The sequence below is a fragment of the Adiantum capillus-veneris genome, chromosome 14, assembly GCF_014529385.1.
Source record: "Adiantum capillus-veneris isolate H3 chromosome 14, ASM1452938v2, whole genome shotgun sequence".
Taxonomy (NCBI): Eukaryota; Viridiplantae; Streptophyta; class Polypodiopsida; order Polypodiales; family Pteridaceae; genus Adiantum; species Adiantum capillus-veneris.
Window position 1 is genome coordinate 155763191 of NC_140944.1, and position 9449 is coordinate 155772639.

Below are 9449 nucleotides of genomic sequence, written 5' to 3' on the forward strand. Positions count from 1 at the left end.
AGGTCCCATCTTAGGGCCCCTTGGTTCCTCCTGCTCTGAGCCCTTTTCGTTTTTCCTCACCTGCAAGTAGCCCTTTGATCTCCCTCACGGGCGTCGTCTTTGCCCTTGGTAGATTTTTAGAATCTGCCAAACCACCAGCTTACCTCAAGGGTGACCCGACAACCTGCACCGGCTCAACTGTAGAGGGTTTCCGTGCTGCTCGCATTGTGTACAACCTGCACAATCCTGCCCCTCGTTATTTTCCGGCCATCAACTTCACCTGTGCAACGTTTTCTCACTAACTCTACCATCTCTTGTGCTGCCATGTAAGAATCTACCCGGTCCTCCCTCTTCAGCCCATCGATCTCAACTGCGAGCCACTAGCCGACACCATGCCCGCCAAGGAGTCGATAGCAAAGAAGAAAATCAAGAAGAACATGGACGCAAGCACTGTTGCTCAAGGTAATGCAGAGCAAATCCAACAACGAAATTTTCCAGTAAAAGGAGAGTTGTCCACCACAACTGGTCCAATTATCATCTCAGCAAGGAAACAACAAAAGATGGAGCCTAAACCTCCAAGGCTAGAAGGAGAGTTGCGCCTGGCCCTGTGCAAAGATGTGAATGTGATGCTAATGGATTTTCAAGACTGTTTTTTGCATATCAAGTCCAGATCTCGAGAGTACTGCTAGAGGGCAACAAACCTCGAAGTGAAGAATCGAACAAAGAAGGAGACCCAAAAAGGAGTTGCTGCAACATTGTTGCAGAGGTGCCTTTCTTGCCGATAGAAGCTGCGTGAATAATAAGTCATAGTGTTTCCACATTCTGTTATTTGCATCAAGATTTTTGTAGTCTTATCCCCAAGAAAAAAGTCTTTCTAGTTCAATAACTCACAATCACACCAAGCCCTTTTGGAATGGATGAATGTCGCAAAAATTTCGCACCCAATCTTTAGTTAGTCCTTCCTCATCTTGTCCATTTCATTGGGATAGCGACCAAATGTTTGCACAAGCGAGATGTATGAGTTCCATGCCTTGATGATGATCGGCATGATGTCGAGTCTAGTCCCCCAAGCTCAGTTTCTTAGCCCCTAAGCCGTTGTATGATCACTCCCCCCGGATGAGGCGTTGGAGTTTATCCCTTCCTGTCGAGTCCATTCTCAGCCCAAATTGTAAAAAAGATGTCCATCTTTTTTCTCTCTAAGGGGAGAGGTGTGGTGTGTGTGCGTAGGGTTCTTGGAGAGAACCCCATCTTGGCATGTAGTCAGTTCCTCTAATATAAGGACGTGCCCTCTCATGGAAGAAGGAGGTTGAGTATTAGTCTAATTCTCTCTCCTGTAACAGTACGTTACAATATATTGTGTCTCTTGTTGGTTTTCATCTTGAGGACTACTTTGCGTTGGGGTGGCATTCCGTGTGGGGTCGGTGACATCCTCATTTTACTTTTTTTTTTGTATGTGATGGTGATGTATAGGGTTTGTCTTGTCTCTATTGGTAGCTCTATAACGGGTTTTTTATCTTCCTTGTAAAAATCCGCCTATGGACAGTATGGTCTAAAATTGTGATGCCCTGGCTCGTGTCGAGCAAGGCTGCTCATGTAAAATTTTTGGTCTTTTTTAGGCCTGTTGAAGAAAAGGCCTTAGTGTTGGGCTGGGTTGGGCGTCCTTTGACGGATGGCGTCCACGTGGACGGCCAGTAGGTTTTCAGCTTTGTGTGAAGGCGAGGGCTGCAGGACGACATGACCTCGATGTGATAGAGGAGGAAAACAAGGGCAGGCCTCTTCTACTGTCGCGCGCGAACACAGATTGTGACACACATAGGCGCTCTCTCTCTCTCTCTCTCTCTCTCACTCTGACACACACACAGACACACACGACTCTCTCTCTCTCTCTCTCTCTCTCTCTCTCTCTCTCTCTCTCTCTCTCTCTCTCTCTCTCTCTCTCTCTCTCTCTCTCTCTCTCTCTCTCTCTCTCTCCCAGAAACCGGACAGCCCGCACCTTCTTGCATCAGTCTGGTCTACAGCTTGCCCCCTTTCACCCATTATAACTTGGTCGTCAAATCCTCCTAATTCGAAGACTTCAGAATCGTAGCGTCGATGCAGCTTCTCCAGCTTTGCTTGACTAGTGTCGATTTAAACCGTTCAAGTACCAAGGTCAAGCTTGCTACAAGCTATGTAGCAGGCAATGTTGTTTCTTGAGCATCTTTCGCACGTCGACCTACAGATATCACAGTACATCTAGGGGTGTTGATTATCAATGGGCACTTATGTCAACAACTGGCTTTCCTTCTCGTTGTCTCCTTACTTGGCTATAGACCTGCAGAGGAAGCTGCATCTGTCGCTCATCATAATGCTATGCATGGCACAGGAGGTGTGTACAGAGGCGCTCACCTCAACCTTTAACAAAGCAGCGATCATGATCATCATCAACACCAACCGCCAGCTTAGTTGCATGCGGAAAGTTTGAGCTCTCCTTTGAGTTCTGCCTGCTACAGTAGCGGCTGCACATCCGCTTCCTGATGCTTTGCTTATTTACCTGCAGAAAATCACGGCTCCTTCACCTCTTAGATGCTTGATATTGCTTGCATCAGGCCACATTCAACAGGCACCAGCAGTCATGAAGCTGTCATCGAAGCTTTTCCCAACTCGTCCTCTTCATCTAGTAAGCATTCATGGTCGTTTATCAATTTCTGCTCCTCATTTATCTGCGTCAGTGTAAGTAGCGACTCCGTGAAGTAAGTGTTATCAGTCACTCCTTGATCACGCTTCTTTGAGCCTTAATTATTCCTGCCTCTTAAATGAAGACATCGAACATCCACAGCGCCTACCAACAATGTGCATGCAGTTTTCTTGCTTCAGAAAATCGATAATTACCTTTGCGCGTTGCTTCACGAAGCTCCTTCACTCTCACCATGTTTTCTCTTCCGGCCTTCTGTAGTTATCTCTCGCATACACAAATCTGTCCTTATGTAGGCTAAGCTAGTTTACCTCTTGGCTGTCCTGCACCTAAGGTTTGAGGCAACTCGTGAATTAAAGGGACTTAGCAAGTATTTGTACATGCAGAATGGTCTCACTTTAAAGCTTTGGAGCAGTTTGCACCTGTGCAGCCGCACTACCTGATGAACACAGGTTTGGTAAATATGGTAGGAGGCAACAGCAATGCAGGCTGCGATTTAGAAGATTGTCACGATCCTCGTCAACACTATTTCTGGGCAGAGGCAACAAGTCATCCGAGTACTATATTGGCTCTACAGAACTTTGGTGTGCGAGTGAAGACAGAAATGGGCCTAAGTTGGAAGACTTCCTAGGATCTGGAGGGCCAGATTATAACCATGCGGGAAATGAAAGCATGTAATATCATCACCCTCATGACCATTCCACGCTGGAGGTTGGGATCAACATCAACTCCACGCCCTTCCCCACATCATCATCTTCATCACCGTCATACAAGCAGATACCCCCCTCCATCCATGTTGTCGGAGCTTCTGGACCACTCTATAACCACAATGCAGACAGTCTACCCCAGACAAGAGCAGTTCCACTCCTTGATCATTACGATGTACAGTCAAGCAAGTTTCTTCACTTGCATGGCCATCAGCCCAATCCCACGGCTAACTTTCTTCATTTCCCACCATCGCTGCATCCTCAAGCTCCTTTCGTGGTTGACAAATTGTTGACGAGCTACAAGCACTGTTGCAACGAGACATGGCTCCATGGTTATGGAGAGTTGAGGAGTGCATTAACGTTGTGGAGAAGGCGTGCAAGTTTACGTTGCTGTCACCTGACGCTTCCGCTAGCTTGTGTGTGGTTGCAGCTCGTCTCTCTCTCAATCTCTGACAGGAAGCCCTCTTCTCGGCATTGCCCAGCTCTGCGTGCCACAGTGCAAGCTCTCTCTTTGCTACACACACGCGCACGCGCATATCCACACGCCCTTTCTCTCCAACATGCACCTGTCTAGAGGTAAGCACAATTTCATCAGATCAGGCAAGCATATTGGCATTTTATCCCCACGCAAATCCTACATTCTTGCTGAGTTAAATCTTTTCAAGCTTTAGACTACCTCTCTATCCAAAACTGGTACCTTATTTTTATGTCTTTGAGCTGCTCAGCTTGGCTCAATCTTCTTTTTGATCCTTGTAGACCAAGATCATCATCATCATACAAAGCCAATTCTGTATTGTGCGCTTTCCAATTTAGCTGGATGACAAATTATGGATCCTTAATTTCAACTCAAACCAATTGAAACATAAATTCTAGTGGCCACGGGGGGCTTCTTGGGGCTTAATCAATGCTAATTTGAACATTCTGGAGAGATATATTGGGAGCTCTTGTTAAGAAGGGCACTTGATTTAAAGATGATGGAGATGGACACAGAGATGGAGATGGAGGAGGTGCGATCAGAGGAAAGAGCTATGTATGGGCAAGGAGGTGGTGCAAGTGAGGATGGGGTGCTGTGCTCAGGGGGTGCGAGCGACGAGGGCTTTGATGACGAGCTGTCTATGCTGCCGCGCTACACCAAGGTCATCGTGATAGGCAATAATCAAACAAAATCTGTTCTAGTTGGCCTGCAAGGAGTTGTGAAGAAGGCGGTTGGCCTTGGAGGTTGGCATTGGAGGTTGGCATTGGCTGGTACAATGCCATGACATTATATTTCAGTGCATTATCTTGGGAAGGTCTGCTTTTGCTTATTTGCTTTGCTGTGTTGCATTGTCTTGATAGAAAAACAACCATCCCCCATACCACCTCTGTCTATCTTTGAAGGCCTCTCTCTCGCACCTGAATTCCACATTTTAATTTTCATGTTTAGGGTTAGATTTTATTCTGCCTTTGAAGTAAGCATTCTCTCAGCTGCATTCATCTTTAAACAAAAAATTACTAATCATCTCTGCAGGCCATCGTGACTCCTCACCTTGTTATAAATGTAAACCACTCACTTATTATGAGTTTTGCAAAAACGAAAAAAAAATATGAAGGGAGACTCTATTGTTTTTTTTAAAAGCCTAATTGAAGGGTGGCTCTACTTTGCCTTGAAACTTTTCAAGGCTATAAAAAAACTCCCCTTTTTTTTTGACATAGGATCGCATCCTTTAATCAAATGCTCGAAGCTAGTGTGGAGCGAGAGAGTTGCAAGGCCTTGTTTTCCTAGGAAATAGCCAACTCCTAGCAAAACTTTTTGCAGACGATTCTCTCCTATTCTTGAAGGCGTGCCCCCAGGTCATCACAAAAGCTCTGGAGATTGTACAATTATTCTCAGTAGCTTCGGGGTCCAGGTAATATAGAGAAGTCAAGGCTGATCTCCCTATCGAAAAATGACTCATTTGACCCCTCTGTCTAGTCGGGGAAGATTGTCACAAAAGGGAATATCTTTAGTCATCTAGGAGCCCCCTTGTGGGTGGACGTAACTGTTCGAGTGGGTGCTTGAAAAATCAAAACAAAAATGAGTAGGTGGGAGTATGCCATTAGGAAATTTCAGAGGTCATTTGGAGGGCCATATGAAGAGAGAGAAAAATAGAGCGCGTCCAATGAGCATGAAGGCTACGTTACGTAGGAAAGTACGTGGAAAGACTCAAAAAATAGAAAAATAGCATAAAACTTTCACGAAACTAGGATTGTAGCATAGTAATTTCCTTCCTTTTACCGAGCTTTTAGGTGCTTGCGTGTGGTCCCACTTCTGATATTCTCTTATGGTCATTAACGTACTGGAGGGTGACCATTAAGCCCGCACAAGATATTGGAATTCTAAAACACTTTCCCTCCATTAGAATGCTTTCAAAGTGAATCTCCCTCCACTAAAGCTTTTCTCTGAGAGTTATGGCGTCCACGTCTTCTCGCCCAAGAGCCTCCAGGTGTTTACTGTCTCTCACACCAACAACCAACAACTGCACTTTGCCTAGAAGGCCAAGTAGTAGCATATCCTCAATTACAATACCAGCTTCAATAAGTGCAGAGAACCAATGGGTTGGACAAAGGATAAACAAAGGTTCATGGGTCCTCATGCAACCAAGAAGACCCAAGAGGTCTAGTGGTATCAACGTTTACCGCTCAGCATGGAAGGCCAGGGTGTTGGATTTCAAAGTTGAAATCGGCAAAAGATCTGTAAAGGAAGTTCTTGTTCAGCATGTGTTTACCCATCCAGAGGTGATAGCAAACGGTGGAAATGTATCAGATATACATCAACCACGTTGCAATTGTAAGTACTCTTGACATGTGAACTTACTGATACTCTCATTATAACTTTTCTTATATATTTTGCAATGTTTCTCCCGCTTGTTATGAGTAATGTCTCCATTCTTCACAGCTCAATTACATTAGATTTGTCATTTGTACTTATTGATACTCTTAGTTTAACTCTTCTTATATATATTGCAGATGTTTCTCCCTCTTCTTATGAGCAATGGGAACCTGTGGAGTGCATAATAGGCCTCTTCCATGTTGTACATGCCCACATTGGTTCTCTACAGTACTCAGAGAGGAGCAGCAAAAGACTGGCTGATGAGGGAATCTTTTTTTATGACCACTTTTACCAACTCAGCTCAGGGAATAAGAATGGCATGTTGGTGAAAGTGCCTCTACCAACCGATTGGAACACTGTGGACTGGCCAGTTCTCGAGGAAACAATGGTGGAGGCAATGCGAAGTAAGCTCTACAAGGATATACAAAGGTCTCTACATAGCTCTATTCCTACCAAACTGGTTAGAATTGCAAACTTTTGTCCTGTTGCACTCTTCATAGAGCTGTTTCATAGCTACAACATCCGAGTTACAAAAACTATGTTCATGTGCAAGTCATTTCAGCAGTCATCCTGTGACAAACTTCTTGACAAAGGATGGTATGCAAAGGAAGAGATTGGTTTACGGTGCGAGGTCGCGCTTGATACTCTAGTTGTCAAGTACATGATTGCAAGCCAATCACTGTTACTCTCATTTTGGTATAGGCGATCACAAATGCTAAACGGTAAGTACATTCCTATGGACCAGGTTTCTGCAGGTTTGGAAGATAATCCTACTGTGGATGTGGAAGTGATTGATAGAGAGCATGGCCTACTATTGGTGGTTACAATAAGGGAGCTATGCAGTCTTCAGCATTTGCGAAATGACATCATTGAAGAGTCAATGGACAAGGACCTATCGGATTTTTCCTTTTTCTTAGCTGGCCGTAAGGTGATGCGGCGAAGGGAAAAAGATATTTTGTGCAAAGAGTTGGATGGTCGGGTTGAAGTAGTGTCAATGTAACAGATATTCTTGTGAACCCAAGTGTATACAAATGACTTTCAAGACATGAAGTTTATTGATCTCATTTTTCAATTGTGCCCTGTGAAAAAGTGTGCTTGAAATACATTTCTTTACCACGTCAAATCTCTCTCTCTCTCTCTCTCTATCTATATCTATATATATATATATATATATATATATATATATATATATATATATATATATATATATATATATATATATATATATATATATATATATATATATGTTAGACAAGACAAAGACATGATAGAAGAATCATCTTAATTCATTAGAAAGTACAAACTCGTCCATGAACAATGGACTGAGATACAATTTTTGTAAGTATGGAATCAGAATGTCTTCAAGGTAAAAATCGAAGGAATGCCCCTCGAAAGAAGGTGGTGAGATAGTTGTTCCCGGCGGATTTAGTTCTCCCTTTTCAGGAGTATCATCAATTAGTAGTGTATTAGTTGCATCAAAGGGTACACCGATTTGGCTAAACGGTTTGTACAAAAGAGGTAAGCCTGGTTTTTTAGGGTGGTAGTGGCCCTCAACGGTAACGCATTTTCTTTGATCATACAAAAAGGCAAAATCTGACGTGTGAGCTTGGCATACACTGCAAACTATTGCAACTAGTGGCGACAAGTTTTGCCTTTGCATTGAAGACCATATGGCAATTCTGAAGTGCGGAAGAAGAAACTGAATAAATTCCTTGGTTCCTGGACGAACCACGACTCGACAAGTTCCCATCCGAAACGTTTGCAAATCCTCAAAGGGTCCTCTGTCACCGAGAGGCACCCGCATCAGCAGCAATCCATTGATGTCCAATATAATCAACCTCTGTAAAAGTTGACAAGTACATATAAGTAGTTAGAAGCTGAACATATTTTGCCATACTTGAATAGACATTAACGGAACAACCGTATCTACAGGTAGCAAGGGTCCATACTGGGTCTCTGTAGTGTTCATGTCGTTGTTGCTCTCCTCCGCTTTATCTTCATAGTCATCATTCACATCTTCATCAGGGGTCTCCCCCATGGCTCTTTCTGCCTCATTCAAGGTTGATCGGCTTGCCTCATACATCCTTGCCTGATCCATATCATTTTGATCATCCCTAGGCCTGCTTTCCTCATCCATATCCTTTTGCTCATCTATAGGCCTGCTTTCCTCATCTTGGGTTTCAGCCATAGGCTCTTTTGGCTCCTCCACTGGCTGACTTGGCTCTTTCATTGTCTCCTCCGGTTGAACCTTAGCACCTTCCATATGCTCATTTGACCTTTCCTCATCCTCGGCTCTTTCATCTTCTGCTGATATGACACCCTCGGCCCGTTGCGATTCCACTGTATCGGATGTAGGGGTTTGTCGTGGTGGCACGTCATGTTTTGTAAGATCAATAGTGCGCTCATCCAAGCCGCTATCTTCAAGCTCTCTAGGGCTAGACATAGTAAGCAGGTGTTGTATTAAACTTACCCGGTATCTTTGCAAATAATCATATGTGTAGTTTTTTAAAGCACTCTGCAAAATTGAAAGACCACATGGTGAGAATTATTTTATAGACTAAACCAAAACTAACTGAATGCATTGCCAAATGGGTACCTTAGTCATGAAAGGTTTTAATGCAAAGTAGCTTTGCAGGACATATTCTGCATGGAGAAGACATCTCCAGCCGCAAGAATTCCCATCGGTTTGATTTGGGACAGGTACTTCTTTGATTGGGGCCTTGTATAGTTCATACCTTCCACATAGCTTGCCATAGGCGAGCAACAACCTCTTTATACAACTGCACAAAGCAATGTCAAGATGTTAGCATGAGGCTTCAAATTTACATGGATATCTATAAGAAACACTTTCTGATACAAAACACTGACAGCCTAATTTCAGGGTGGGTTCCTTTTATTGAATTGAACACCCACACTGCTGGTTGGTCAACATCAAGGCATATGAGACTCCAGTGATGGTTGTTCTCATATGGAAAGATGATCACAGTAACTTCCAGCATAGCACAGTGGAGAAACCAACTCTCACAGGTCCCAGATGGACTGTTCTTTTGTCTAATAATTACAGACATTTGTGGATCAAGGAGAAACACCTCTGTGTGAGTGTGCAGTGGGAGTTGACTTTTGATCAGGCTGCAGAGACTCTACCTGAGTTAGCAAACCTATTATCTCAGTTTTCAAAGCTAGCAAGATAGTAACACTTACTTAAGACAAGCATAGATAATTGTGTCTGAAATCTGAGCATCTG

At 43.7% G+C, this 9449-nt stretch overlaps 1 pseudogene; it reads left to right on the forward strand.

The window, feature by feature from the left end:
• Nucleotides 1-2230: 2230 nt before the first annotated feature.
• Nucleotides 2231-3704, forward strand: LOC147443409 (uncharacterized; annotated as a pseudogene).
• Nucleotides 3705-9449: the final 5745 nt, after the last annotated feature.